A 15,713-nucleotide genomic window follows, 5' to 3' on the forward strand; every position below is an offset into this window, starting at 1 on the left:
GGGCTGGAGGGGGAGCGGGGCTGCGGGGGGAGCGGGATGGAGGGGGAGGGGGCTGGAGGGGAAGCCATATGACACCCCAGGGTGATGGGATCCTCCCAGCCTTCCAAAGTCACTTGCCAGAGTCTTCTGAATGACATACGCTTAGTCCCCAGGTCTCTACCTTTCGGTTGTTTCTCCCTGCCAGCTTTGGGTTTCTAGAAACTTGCACCGCACACATTCTCCTGAGCTGGACTCATCAGCTCAGGTTTGTTTACCAGGCTCACTTCCCACCCTGCACTCAATCTGCCCTGGAACACACCACCTTCAGCCACTTCCTACCACTGGGTCACTTCCTGGCACACTGAGCAGATGAGCACCTGTCAGCTCAGGACCCAGTAGCCTGGCCTTCCTCAGGTCTTCCCACCCCGGGGGCATCTGCTTCCTGCTCTTCCTCTGCCTCTGTGCTGAAGCTCAGGGTCCACTCACAGCTCAGGGGTCATTTCCCAGCGACCCCGCCCCATCTGTTTGTCGGGTGGGTGACAAAGCAGGGATTCAGGGTGGTTTCCTGAATCTGGTGCCTCAGGCCTTTCTGAACTTGTTTTTTTCCACACAGAATGAAGATATTCTCATGTGGTCTCTGTATATTATATCTATTATTTTAGATATTATTATTTTATTGGCGTCCCTCAAATCCAAATAAGTAGTCCACGTGTGTTAAGGGACTGGAAGAGGTCGAATTCAGATGGGACAAGAGAGAACCCTTCCCCCTTCCATCAGCAGCCCCTACAGGTCACACAGCTCTGGATACCAGATTTTTGCTCTCTAGACCTGGGTCAGCCCAGTGTATATATAGGAAACACGTTCAAAGGCACTCACTTCTTCTATAGACAAGGTCTCACCACCTGGCAGACACAGAATAGGAAACAGGCTAGAGTGAGAGAGCAGCAACATGCCTAAGACCAAATTAATAACTCACAAGAGAGTCAGAACTTGGGCCCCAAATGTAAGGTTATGCCACAGTTACAAACCTGTAAGGATGGACGGGGCGTAAGAGAGGGAATGCAGCTTCCAGGAAATGACGCATGTATGCATGACCATGGGGTGCCTCACCTTGCCTGTGTTTTTACACTGGATGAAACCCTGGGGTATATGAGCATCAGCCAACCAAAGCTGCAGGGTGATGCATGGCCCTGGGGAGTTTTATTTATGAGGCTAAGCCCAGGTAAGTTCTAATCGAGTCTGTAAAATACCGTGGAAGGGGCAGCTTGAAGTACAGATGTGTCTCTCACATCTGGAGGCTGGGACTTTCTACATGGAGGTGCCAGCTGACCCCCGTTCCTAAGGAGAGCCTCTTCCTGGTTTTAGTTAGCCACCTTCTCCCCAGGTCCTCTCCTGGCCTTTCACTGGTGTGCACGAATGCACATGCGTGTGAGGTGAGATTAGGAAGGGCTTCCTCCTGCTTCAGGCCCTGGGTCCGGAATGCTGGATCTTATTTACTCATTGTGGGCCCCTCTGCCACTTGAGGAGAGGGATCCTGGACTGCCTGCTTGCTTGTGGGCAGTTGCTTTCCCTCCTTTTCTTCCTCCCTCCCTCCCCCTCCCCCCCTTCCCAAATTTGGCAGAGCAAGCCACTTCATGCTAGGTTCTCTGCCCATTCTCTCAGGGCACATCCAGCAACAGGAAGCTCTCTGCAGTGGCCACTTCCAGGGACATGATAGGAAATCAATGTCCCCTTTTCCAAGGTTGCAAACGTCACATCGCTGAACAGTGAACCATCCACAGCCCCTGTTCTCATACTCAGAAGGGGATCAGATGCCCAAAGAGGGACTAGCCATTTTCTGTGATAGCTCACTCCAAAGTTCCTAACCCTGTCCTTTCATACCCAAGCCTCTACGCCCTTCTCTCTCTTTTGCTCTGTCATAAGCGGCCCCGGGGCTCTGGGAAGAACACCAGTGGAGCCCGGGACATGCAAGGTAATTCCTGCCACTGTCCCTGCTCCCCCACCTCCACCCTTAGCAGCTGTGAGCAAGCTTGGCAGCTGGAGTCCTAGAGACCAATGAATCCATCACTGGGGTCAAACTCGGGGCCTGGGGTATGTGTTAAAACAAGAAAACCAATCAGAGCCGAAAATGAAAGGCAGCGGAGGTGTGAAGTGAGGAAGGAGACTGCCAGACAGGCACTGGCTGCTGCCCAGCTGCCTTCAGGTCTTTGTAGGCCCCACCACAGTGCCTGGGTCCTCCAGAAAGAAGGTAGCCAGTGACTATCATAGGCCTGCCTCTCTCACCCTAAAGAGTAGGATCGGGGCTCTAGTGACAAGGGAATGCCCCAGACACTGATATGTTAGTTGGTAGACCCTTAAGCGTCTAAGCTGGGGTCAATGCTCATTCTGGGGGTACTCTAAAGCATCCGACTCAAGAACAGGCTTCAAAGCCCCTCCTTTGGTACAGCTGTGGTGGGAAAAGCATGAGACCCAGGCCACGGTGTTCTAACACTAAACCCAGGTCATGCTTTGGGTCTGGCTGTGCAGACGTCAGGTCCCCAGAGTTCCATGCATGGCTGAAGGGAAGGCCAGAACACAGGACAGCTACGAGACAGCCTAGCAGGGAAGACACTAATGACATCTTCGAAGGTCTTGTACCAAGGGACAGCTATAAGCACAGGTACCGCCCACAGCAAAGACAAAGGAACCAGGAGGGACCCCCGAACACAAAGAGTACTCGCCGTGCCAAGAGGTCCACACTATGCATTGATCCAGGGGTCCCCCAAAGATAGGGGTCATCAGGGTGCCTCTGAGGCCGATTGAGCCAGCAGGGCACTTGTCTCAGCCCTCATCTTTGCCCAGCACAGACGTCCCAATGAAGGAGCTGGGCCAGGTGGTCCCCATGGTGACCAACAAGTGGTGGGTCTTAGAGTGAGAGAGGGGCCAGTGGAGGCTGAATACTGTTCTGCCTCTCTTCATTTATCCACCAGTGCTGACAAGCACAATTGCTCCACTGGCCTCAGACTCCCAGAAAAGCCCTGGAGAGCCCCGGGTGGCCGCTCTATTAACACACAAACCGGTAGCCCGGCAGCTGCTGACACTGGGGTTAATTAAATCTATCTCCCCATCAATTCTCATTCAAGTACTATCGACGGCCATTAGATGGGTGACAGAGTGACAAGGGGACAGCGATAGACTTGTCCCACGCTGCATGGAGAGGGCCCACCTCCCCGCCTAGCTCCCCACTTCTTCCCTCCCCACCCCCGCCCCCCCCCTCCGCAGTCCCCAAGGAGAGCCCAGCTATGGATCCCAGGCGACTCCCCACCCCACGCCTGCCAGTCAGCAGGCAGGATGCCTCGCCTTTGTTTTTTTCTGCAAGTTTTTCTTAGGTATTTGTGCAGTGCCGAGTCCGATGGGCCGAGAAGTACTTGGCTCAAGACCTGGGTTATCCACCCCCGCCCCCCTGCTCTGCACTCAACCAAACCTTTTCGCCACCAAACCAAATCCAGCCAAGGCCACCCCCTCCCCTGAGCTTCAGTCTAGCTCATCACCCCTTGCCCTTGCTACACAGGCCCCACTGGACAGAAAAATAGACTGCCCACATACGTGCACATGCTAAGCCTCAGACTCTGGCATTATGTCATCAGCTGCTCACAGGGGACTCTGTGGATGTTTTGGGATCGTGGGTAAACAGACCGTTTCAGATAATTCGGGTGAGCCCAGTGGGCTTGCACAATCCTGAGAGAGGACTTTCAGAAATGTGACGGAGGCAAGCCACACATGTGACGTGAGATTTGACATTCCGAAGGGGACTATGAGCTCTGCTGTTCAGAAAGCTGTTGAGAAAGGCAAGGAGACCCTCTTCTCTGGGGTTCGGGGAGGAACTGAGATGTTCCTCCAGTTTGGCTTTTGGCCCCAAGAGACAGACAGACACATATCAGACTCTGCCCTCTAGAACTAGGAAGTCATAAGTCTGTAGAGAGGTGGTGGTTTGAATGAAAACAGTTCCCATAGGTCCAGAGGGAGTAGCACCGTTTAGGAGGTGTAGCCTTGTTGGAGTGGGTGTGGCTTTTTGGAGGAAGTGTGTCAGTCACTAGGGGGCGGGCTCTGAGGTCTCGGATGCTCACCCTTCCCTCTGCCTACCGATCCAGATGTAGAACTCTCAGCTCCTTCTCCAGTGCCCTGTCTACCTGTGTGCTGTCTTGCTTCCCGCTATGACAATAATGGACTAAACTTCTGAAACTGTAAGCCAGCCCCAATTAGATGGTTTCTTTTATAAGAGGTGCTTTTATGAATGTTTTATGTCTTTCTTTATAAGGTAATGGTGTCTCTTCACAGCCACAAAATCCTAACCAAGACAAGAGATAGGTATGTTACCACATGAAGTTAACCCACCCCCGCTCCCTCTGTGTTCACCCTCCCCATTCATTTCTCCTGTCCTTCCATGCACTATGCCTGCCATTCCACCTCCCTCCAATGGGAACAACCTGTGACCTCAGTTTGAAGGATGACCTAAAGCTCCCAAACCTTGTGCCCAGTATGGCTGCCTCTGCTTCCCGGTTCTTAGGTCTGAGTTTGAGGCACAGGCAACAGTCCAGACAGGTCTAAAGGTGCAATCCAGCTATTTCTTGGAGGCAGAAGTTGTATAGCTGATCAGGGCTCCGTTGATGGGGAACATGTGTTGTATTTGGTGTGGGTGCCCCACTCAAGAAGAATCAGGAGGGAGATCGCTGCAATTTGCATGAGGTTTTTTATTGCCAGTATACTGGGGTCATCCTGCATTCAGAGCAAAGGCGATGACCAGGAACAAAAGCACACGCTTTTTATACCTTCCCAGTACATAGGTTTACAGCATGAGTTGGTTATCTCTCATTGGTGGAGCCCATTGTCTTTTGTTCTCATTGACCTTTATGCCCCAGGTAAGGGGGAGATACTGATTGCATTTAGGAGGGGTCGGGGGGATCCACCCTCCTAGGGACGTTTCCTTGAACCGGGTATTACTCCCCACAATTAGGGCATCTCCTGGGGACTGATGTTTGCTCGGTAAACCCTTCTGAAGCTCTGTCTTTAGGCTTAATGGACATTCCTTGCTCCTTGGTATTTTTATGAGGTGTCTCTATTTGCTCAATTCTTACACATGCAGTTGTGATGATGAGCCATAGGCTATCAGGGAAAGGCCACAGTGCTAGGTGTCAGAACAGCTCTACTTGAGATTCTGAGGGGGGTGGCACAGGGATGGAACCCCAAGGCTGAGGAGGAAGCTCTTGGGGATAGGAAGTACAAGAGACCATGATAGGACGTTTACATTGGATTCTCTACCCCTGGGCCTGTGAGGAATGCCCTACTGAGCGTTCTCGAAAGCCTTTACTGCAGCCAGATCTGGTACATGGGGTTCATACTGTGGCTACTAAGTTCAATTAAGGCCCTCAAGGTCAAGGAGAGGACTCCACTCAAGCCATCTGTCCAATGGGCCCAAGTGAATGTCCCGTGCATTGGAATAAGGAAAGCATCAACAATTAGGGTAAATGGAAGGAAAGCAGGTGCCCGAGAAGCCAAAGCAAAAGACACTGGGTTCCTTTTGTGAGATGTGTTTTCATGTATCTGGGCTGGCCTTGAACTCAGATGACGATGGCCTTAAATTCCTGATCTTGTTTCCACCTTCCAGTCACTAATTACAAGCATATGCCACCACACATGGTTTACCTGATACTGGAAATAGAGCCCAAGGCTTCATACCCCCTAGGCAAGCACTCTACTGAGCTACACTCTTGGCTCCAATCCCAGCTTCTTGGTGCTTTCACACCACCCCAGCCCCAAGGCAGAGTGGACCAGACTGATCTCTACTTCCCTCTAGGTTTGAAGAACTCAGGACTTTGAATCATGTTGAAGACAAGAAAAGGCCTAGAGTCAAAGGTCCCAAGAAGCCCTGGAACTTCTGGCAGGCTTTCTCCGGGTCAAAAGCAAAATGCATTCGGAATACTGAGTCTGATGGTGAACTCCCCAGGCAGGATCCAAGTCTGATGGTGGACTCTGCAGACAGGACCTGAGTCTGATGGTGGACTCTGCAGGAAGGACCTGTTCTTGAGATAAAGAATGGTGAGGCCAAGCAGGGCAGTGGTGGCGCATGCCTTTAATCCCAGCACTTGGGAGGGCAGGGGCAAGTGGATCTCTGTGAGTTGGAGGCCAGCCTGGTCTATAGAGCTGGCTCCAGGATAGCCAGGGTTACACAGAGAAACCCTATCTCAATAGAAACAAAATCCGAAATAATAAATAGACAAACAAGCAGACAAACAAATAAATAATAACAAAGATGTGCATCCATAATCTTCCAAAGGCTGAGGATATCAGATTATATCTCCAGGGAGCCAGATTTTAGGGGGATGATGACTTTCTGTTACCACAAATCTCGAAGGACTTGGTGGCTTAACTTAGGACTTCCTAGTTGTGGAAGGTGGAATCGTGACACACAGGCCAATGAAGGTAGCGTACCTTTTTGGAGACAGTGGCTTAATCAAGGCCAAGAAACATACCTAGAGCATTTTGTTTCAGAGAGCATTTTGTTTCAAAGACTGAGAAGTTTGTTCAAAGGTCATGAAGCCTGTGTACTCAGGATCAGAGAGTAAAGCTCATTCAGAAACACCTAGAAAGTCCTAGCCCAGAAGTTCCTGAAGATCTCTCTGTGTACCCTGCCTCCCCCATCCCCCACTGTGACACTACCCAAGAGGGATGGTTTTAAAGGCGTGGACTCCTACACCAGGAAGGGGTGGCTCACATTACCCCCAGCACTAGGGAGACTGAGGCAGGAAAATCTCTGAGTTCGAGGTAGCCTGGTCTACAGAACTAGTTTCTGGACAGCCAGGGCTATACAAGAAACCCTGTCTCAAAAGAAAATCCAAACAAACAAGCAACAAATAAGTAAAACCACAGACTTTTACAAAGCCTCCAGCTCAGGTAGAACAGAAATACCAGTGCAGAGCTGGGCAGTGGTGGCGCACGCCTTTAATCCCAGCACTTGGGAGGCAGAGGCAGGCGGATTTCTGAGTTCAAGGCCAGCCTGGTCTACAGAGTGAGTTCCAGGACAGCCAGGGCTACACAGAGAAACCCTATCTCAGAAAACAACAACAACAACAACAAAAAGAAAAAGAAAAAAAAGAAAAGAAAAAAGAAAAGAAAACAAAAGAAATACCAGTGCAGGATAGTTAGATCATAGATCAAAGAAAAACACTACAGACCTTCACTGTGACCCACCCACCCTTCCAGTCCCAATTTTCCTAAGTCACTAATCCAGCTTCATTCATTCCCTGTTCCCTCTAGGGAGAGCCTCTGAGGCCACTCCCCTGGCTCCTGTTTTGTTTTGGTGTGACTTCCTGTCTGTCTTTCCCCCCTGGCTCCTGTTTTGTTTTGGTGTGACTTCCTGTCTGTTTTTCCCCTGGCTCTGGTTTTGTTTTGGTGTGACTTCCTGTCTGTCCCTATCCCATCAGGAGCCATGGGCTAGGATCCACTGATCACCCCCTCCTCACCCTTGAGAGGACCAAGGTAAACACTAATCACAAGATTAAATAAGGGTCCTTAATTATGACAGAAGCATCACTGTATCTCCCTTTTCAGCTGAAGATCTAGCTGCTTGGCTTCCTTACTGGTAGGATGATCCAAGTTTGCCACTGACAAGAGCTCGCCTTCAACAGGCCTGCCGGGCTCTGCTAACCTGTCTAAGTTTGGTGGGGTTGACTGTGAATTCCCTGGGCTGGTCTCTACTTCACACTCAACAGGACACTGCTGCGTGGACTGACCTGGTACTGATGTCATGCCCGTCAACATCGTAAGCTGCCTCTTTGCCTATTCAAAAATAGGTCCAGAGCACCAAATGACTCTATTTCAGTGACAATGTTATACCCCTACTGTGATGGTTTGTATATGCTCAGCCCAGGGAGTGACACTATTGGAATGTGTGGCCCTGTTGGAGTAGGTGTGGCCCTGTGAGTGTAGGCTTAAGACCCTCATCCTAGTTGCATGAAGTCAGTATTCTCATAGCAGGCTTCCGATGAAGATGTAGAACTCTCAGCTCCTCCTGCACCATGCCTGCCTGGATGCTGCCATGTTCCCGCCTTGATGATAATCGACTGAACCTGTAAGCCATCCCCAATTAAATGTTGTCCTTATAAGAGTTGCTTTGGTCATGGTATCTCTCCACATCAGTAAAACCCTAACTAATACAGAAGTCCCTAACTGAGACTATATAAAAGTGTCTTCTCTTCCGTGACAAAGCCCTCCTGGCTAGCAGAACCAGAAGTCTAAGAAATGGGAATCTAGGGTAGGGAAGAGGCTATGCTTCTGCTGTGAGCAAGGGATGCTGGATTCAGAGCATCTAAGTGGGCTGGCTGGGTGTGCCTGCCATGCCAGCCTCCCACAGGCAGCCCCAGGATGGAGGCTCCAGAAAACTTCCCATCATTCCACAAAGCCAGTTGCTTCTGAGATGAGCTTCCCAACAGGAGATTGCTTGAGCGTCCCCTGTGGATTCACTTATACAGAGAAGGGACTTATGTCAGGTTTGGTGCTGTAGGGGAAACAGGACAGCTAAGAATCACTGAAACTCATAGGTGGATTGTTTAAAACAACCCTCTCAGGCAGGGAAAGGCATAGATCCAGTTAGGACGTGTCCCCTCCCGTTACAAAATAGGATCCACTGCACCACCGTGTAAGCTGGCTAGCCTCCCAGATTCATGGTGCTTTATCCTGGGACCCAGGGCACTGTTGCTGCCAAGCAAGACTAAGCAACCATCATTTCAACCTTCGTATGTTGCCCATGGCCTAGCTGGGAGTCCTCATGATAACAACCAGCTTCTCACTCCTTGGAACACAGCTTGGTGATCTATCACACATCTTCCAGCTAGTTAAAAAGCAGGGGTTTATCACACTCTGTCTCCCGCACCTACCAATCCCATCACCTGCTACTTCCCGACATGGTCCTTACAGATAACCTGCCCTTTGGACACAGACGAAGCAAGAGGGCTGGTACCCGTATCATGCAAGGCCTATGGTCTCTAGTCGTAGCTTTCATAGACTATAGAAGGTGAGGTGCATTTGACCTAGACCCGAGTCTACTTCTAGCAGGTATGTTTTTGTAAGCCTTGGGGAAATCTTGGTATTGACTTTAGCCCAAGTGTATTGTCCAACTCTCCTTCAAGAGCTCTGTGAGCTAATGGGGTGAGAAAAGGCTTCTGGGAGCTGCTCTCGAATAGAACAAGTGCTGTGGTGGAGCCGTGAGCCAGTCTGTCTGTGGTGAGGCCGGGAAGACAAGGGCTCTAGGTGTTTGCTGCTCAGCCACCATGAAAGGACACATGGATGCCCAAAAGACCCTCTATAGTTCTGGTCAGGATTTACCAATGAGATGCACGAAGATACCCGCATCCCACAGGTCATGAGAGTTTCTTATGTGGTTGGCATCCTTGAACCACAACAAGAACCATGGAGCCAGAGGAAGAGAGACAGATGTCCCCTGTGATGGACAGGAGTGAGGAGGCCGGAGGCTGGAGACTGGAGTCTTATTTCTGCTGCAGATTCCTAGTCTCTGCCTGGCAACCTTAACCTTAGAGTCCAGGAGGAACAAACAAGCTCTGGTGAGCACCTTAGCACAAGGATAGCTAGTCCTTTAAGGACAAGTGGCTTGACCTCAGACTTCCATCCTGGGGGACCAAACAGCTTCAACCACCCTGTGGGCCAGACTAGTCGAGCAGCACCAAGCTTACCAGGTCTCCTCAGAATTCCTAACTCCCCACCTACCCTAGACACCCACCCTGAAGGGACAAGACGGATCCTTATAGAAGCTTTTGCGATCACCACAGGCATGGGGAACATGATCAGTAAAACCCATGGGTCCCATATGTCACCTTCATGCCTACACCATGGCTGTGTCTGTTGTGTTGCATACTGCTTACGTTAAATTCAGTGACCTGATGTGATGTCGGCCTGCTGCAGAGCCACCACTGGCCAAAGTCCTCAGGTCTGTTTTCTGCTGAGGTCTGCATGCCCATCAGCAGCCTCCACTGGAGGCCAAGAGTCTTGACTTTAGCTCCAGTTCAGCCTCTAAGCCAAGTTCTGGCTTAAGTAAGAGTACAATAGTGCTTTGAAGAACCTTAGCCAGATGTTCTGGAAAAGCCCAATATAGTCTCTCATGGCTGCTAAAACATCAGGGAACTTAGCCCCACTCATACCTCTGCTTGGTTCTGAAGAACATATATGGGTTAGAAAGAGGAAGCCCAAGGCAGTACCTTTTCCTCCTCTTCCTCCTCCTCTTCCTCCTTCTCGCTCTTGGCTCTGGCCATGTAGAGGGTTAGGCTATTATTAGCAGCAGCAGTATCCTTCATGGCTCTTCTTAGCAGCAACAGCATCCTACATGGCTCTTCTTACAGTATCAGCATTTTTCATGGCTCTTCTTAGCAGCAGCAGCATCTTTCATGGCTCCTCTTAGCAGCAGCAACATACTTCATGGCTCCTCTTACAAGCAGCAGCATCCTTCATGGCTCTTCTTAGCAGCAGCAGCATCCTTCATGACTCTTCTTACAGTATCAGCATCTTTCATGGCTCTTCTTAGCAGCAGCAGCATCCTACATGGCTCTTAGCAGCAGCAGCAGCAGCAGCAGCATCCTTCATGGCTCTTCTTACAGTATCAGCATCTTTCATGGCTCTTAGCAGCAGCAGCAGCATCTTTCATGGCTCTTCTTAGCAGCAGCAGCATCCCTCATGGCTCTTCTTAGCAGCAGCAGCAGCAGCAGCATCTTTCATGGCTCTTCTTACAGTATCAGCATCTTTCATGGCTCTTCTTAGCAGCAGCAGCATCCTACACGGCTCTTAGCAGCAGCATCAGCAGCATCCTCCTTCATGGCTCTTCTTACAGTATCAGCATCCTTCATGGCTCTTAGCAGCAGCAGCATCTTTCATGGCTCTTCTTAGCAGCAGCAGCATCTTTCACACTTCTCCCCTCACGCTTCTGTTGTCCCCTGGGAGCCTCAGACTGAGAACGGAGGTACCTGTCCTGCATTTAGGGGGCTGTATTGGTTTTGGCTTTTGCCAAAGGGAGCTGAAAGCAGATGCAACAGCTTCTCCACACCCTTGCTGCTGGGATATCACAAGACACCGGGCAGTCACTGAGACCCAATATGACTAGTTCCCAATAGGAGCTAGAAACCACAGTGTCCAGCAAAGAGACCCAAGACTTCTCTTCAGACAAGGGCTGCCCCAGGAGCTTGTTTGTTTCTCAGACTGTTGCAGCATTAAGAAGCTAACTGTCCCTTCCTTTCACTACTGCGTCCGCAGCCATGAGTATGCTCAGGCTACAGAAGAGGCTTGCCTATAGTTCCTCCGCGGTGGGAAAAAGAAGGTCTGGTTGGATCCCAATGAGACCAATGAAATTGCCAATGCCAACTCCCATCAGCAGATCAGGAAGCTGATCAAAGATGGGCTGATCATCCGGAAGCCTGTGACTGTCCATTCCCGGGCTCGCTGCCTGAAAAACACCTTGGCCCAACGGAAGGGCAAGCATATGGGTATAAGGAAGAGGAAGGGTACTGCCAATGCTCAAAAGCCCAAGAAGGTGACCTGGATGAGAAGGGTGAGGATCCTGCGCCGGCTTCTCAGGAGATACCGGGAATCTCAGAAGATTGACCGTCATATGTATCACAGCCTGGACCTGAAGGTCAAAGGGAATGTGTTCAAAAACAAGCAGATTCTCATGGAGCATATCCACAAACTGAAGGCCGACAAGGCCTGCAGGAAGCTACTGGCTGACCAAGCTGAGGCTCGCAGGTCTAAGACTAAGGAAGCACAAAAGCGCCAGGAGGAGAGCCTCCAGCCAAGAACGAAGAGATCATCAAGACACTGTCCAAGGAGGAAGAGAGCAAGAAATAAAACTTTCCTCCTGTGTGACCTGACTGTGGCCTCACACGGATCAGTCATTAGAATAAAACAAGCCTTAAAAAAAAAAGAAGCCAACTGTCACTAAGGACAATGATCAGCGGGTCTTAGGGGACCCCAAGACAACTAAGTGAACTCAGCTGTCCCAAATATGGTCTAAAACAAAACAAAACAAAACAACCCGGGCTTGAGCCTAGGGATGTTTGTGTCACTTCAGCAAGTGTCTCTCATGCCACAGACGACCTTCTGTTCCATGGAGCCCTTAGAATGTCTAGCAGGAACTAGACAATACCTGCTGCCCCTACTCCTTGCTCCGTGTTCTTTTCCCATTGCCATCTTCTCCAGAAATACTATGCAGATCCAGCTAGTCAGATCCCCCTAGATCCAGTGACAAGACATCCTGGCATCTTGTCACCTGTGCTAGGCCACTGCAACCAAGTCTAAGCAAATCCTACGATCGGTACATGAGGACATCGGTAGAGATCTTATCTCTCCAGAGCATTCTAGGCCCTATCTGGAAAGCTTTGACAAAATCCCTTCTACTTGGGTGGAGATATGTACATATACAGCCCACGCCTCCCCTTTTTGTTATACAGGCAAGACAACCTCACCTGTATGAGGCTATGAAAGGGACAGAAGGCCCAAGAATGTACTGTGGGCCCAGGAACATCAGTTGATTCTCTCTTGGCATGCTAGCAATACAAAGATACCTGATTGCTAGCTAAGGCTAGTCACCACATAGAGCCTCATCTGTCCCTGTCATTGGTGTTCCCGGAACAACTCGGTTGAGAGCCCAGCTTCTGGGGTCCGGGCACTACCCAAGCCCCAGCATTAGAAGGATACCGGTACCGGAAGTGAAGCTTCTGTTTTCTGCCACCACGGGGGACTATCTTCACTCCTTGATAGACGGGGGACAGTCCAGCTGGGACTGCTACCATCCATGTGATCACTGGATGCCGGAGAAGCCAGCCTGTTCTTGGAAGATCTGGACCAGCATAGAACAGTGCTTCCAGCATGGTGATGGTCATGGCTAATACAGCACATTCCGAGGGAACACTAGTGAGATCTAGAGCCGCAGGAGCAGCCTCAGAGGCAGCCTCGTCAGAGCCCAGGCAGCAGGGCAGAGACAAAAGGTTGCCGAAGTCATCCAAAAAGCTCATGGCCTCTTGAGAAGAGCAAAGATGTCCCCTGGCGACACGTCCTGGTGGCAGAGTCAGGACTGAAAGAACCAGAACACAGAAAGGAGGCCAAGGCCTAGTCCCAGAACATGTGCACCTGTAAGAAACAGGCAGGGCAGTTGGAAACCTGCACGGAATGGGGAAAGAGAAGGCGAGACAGCAGAGGACACTGGGTCACCTGTCCCCTGCATGTACCACTTCCACACATTATGATAGACTTGTGAGAACACATGGTCCTGGTCCCTGTGGGTAGCAGCCAGAGTTCTCTCCACACTGCTGTTTCTAACCAGAACGTCAACTGGGCCATCTAGCCCTGAGTCCAAACCAGCCAGAGCAAAGTTAACTAAATAGCACGAGCTTAGCAATTACTGGCCCCATCCCAGCAGACCCAAGAACAGCTGTGTAGAGCCAGAAGCCCCATTGTGCCACCAGGGCTCCTTCCCTCCCTCTGCCCCACTCCTGCTACCAAAATCCAGGGACGCCGGAGCCTTGGTTCATGGGCATAAGATACCTCCCGGGCCAATCCAGGTTTTCTCTGGCTTGAGCCTGTGTTATAACCCAGGGCTGTCACACACCACCAGTGATCTGTTATTCATTACCCCCAGCTCCCCAAAGACAAGCCTTAAAGTCGAGGCATTTAGCAGATAGAGTTACCACTGCAGTTGGATTCCAGGAGGTCTTGTTCAGGTTGGAGAGGTAAGCAGACCCTGAAGTGACATGTTCCACGGTAACAATCTGGAGGTGCCTCTGGGACAGTGCACAGGGCTTCCTAAGTGGGGAACCAAAGGCACAGAGGATGGTCACCAAACTTTGTTAACATCGTGGTACCTGAACCCTTTTCTCAGCCGCTATATATTTACTCAGAAGCAACAGCACTACCACACTGACCAGTGATGTGTTAGAACGGCGAGTCGTGTCAGAACATACCACTTACTAGGCCCAAACAATTCCACATGTAAGAGGCTTAACTGAGAGGGAGAGAGGGGGCAGTAGCGGGGAGAGAGAGGAGGGGAGAGAGAGAGAGATGGAGGAATGTTTCCTGTGTATATATATGGGTTCTGATGTAGTGGCTGCAAGTAAAGGTGGGAGGTGAGCCCAATGGATTCTGGGAATATGGTGGCTGTTGCCCTGGCAACAGGTCTGTGGACCCGCCCACGCATCATCACAGTATTTGAATGCCCTGATATTAACAACCAGTCCTAAGCAAGATCAGCTCTCAGGGACCCGCGAGGAATGGCAATGGTAGTCTTCTATCCACAGTAGCTCTCAGTTGTCCAGGAGACCAGAAGAGCAGGACTTTCTGGAAGCCAGCAGTTTTCACGAACAGCTAAGAGTAGTTCTTCTTTGGGATACTGCTTAGCAACACAAGGGCCCAACCAGTCTATCAGGACACCCATTTCAGCAGCCTCCAATACAGAGATCATCCATCCCAGAGCACTTAAAGCTAATGCCAAGAGCCAGCCTTGGGGATCCCACAGGCTAGGGGAACCTAGCCTGACAGAGCATCCCATCCCAACGCCTCCTCTGAGACTTGGCCTCCCAAAGCCATGGTTACACACTGCCGTCCTCCACAGTTTTCATCAGAAACGAAGGCCACGTGGCTCCCATCCCTACTGTATTCACTGGTGACTCGGTGCTGCCGTGTGGACTCCCTGTGTGGCTAGAGGGTGAGAGCCAACCGTCTGTTCTGAGCACAACCTGTTGCAAAGCGCTTGTCTGCCAGGGAAAGTCCTGTGGGAGTCAGCCAAGGAGAATGTAAACAGCGGAACTGCTGAAGAGCCCTTCAGGAAGGGAGACTACCAGGTGTCAGCTGCGTCCTCCAGGGTAGGCTCCCGGGGTGTCCTGGTTAGTTCCTGTTGTCTGTTGACATAATTTGGGAAGGGAGTACCTCAGCTGAAAAGTTGCCGCAGTCAGATTGGCCTGATGGGCATGTCTGTGGGCTATTGATTGCTAATTGATGAAGGAGGGCCCATCCTACTGAGGGCAGTGCCATCCCTGGGCAGATGAGTCCAGACTGTATAAGCTAGCTAAGCATGAGCCAGAGAGGGTGCCAGCCAGTAGCATGTATCCCTAGCTTCTGCTTCGATTTCTTGCTTGATCTCTTGCCTTGACTTTTCTCAGCAAGGACCTGGGACCTGGAAGTAGAACCTGAAGGAATTCTTTTTTTTTTTTGTTTTTTCGAGACAGAGTTTCTCTGTATAGCCCTGGCTGTCCTGGAACTCACTCTGTAGACCAGGCTGGCCTCGAACTCAGAAATCCACTTGCCTCTGCCTCCCAAGTGCTGAGATTAAAGGCGTGTGCCACCACTGCTTGGCAGGAATTCTTTTCTTTGGCTGGAGAGATGGCTCAGCAGTTAAGAGCACTGACTGTTCTTCTGAAGGTCCTGAGTTCAAATTCCATCAACCACATGGTGGTTTACAACTATCCGTAATGAGATCTGACGCCATCTCTGGTGCCTGTGAAGACAGCTACAGTGTACTTAGACATAATAATAAATAAATCTTTTAAAAGAAGAAGAAGAAGGAGAAGGAGAAGAAGGAGAAGGAGAAGGAGAAGGAGAAGAAATTCTTTTCTCCCCAAAGTTGTTTTTGGTCAGAGCGTTTTATCACTAGAGTAGCTAGCAAAGACACTCAGGCCAGCTCCAGTGTGGCGAGCACGGCTCTGGCA

The 15,713-nt window shown here is 50.6% G+C and overlaps 1 pseudogene; it reads left to right on the plus strand.

Annotated features, from left to right (window-relative positions):
• The first annotated feature begins 11,273 nt into the window (after nt 1-11,273).
• LOC116074938 lies at nt 11,274-11,862 on the plus strand (annotated as a pseudogene).
• Nucleotides 11,863-15,713: the final 3,851 nt, after the last annotated feature.

Source organism: Mastomys coucha, unplaced genomic scaffold (genome assembly GCF_008632895.1).
Source record: "Mastomys coucha isolate ucsf_1 unplaced genomic scaffold, UCSF_Mcou_1 pScaffold3, whole genome shotgun sequence".
In the NCBI taxonomy this organism is placed as follows: Eukaryota; Metazoa; Chordata; class Mammalia; order Rodentia; family Muridae; genus Mastomys; species Mastomys coucha.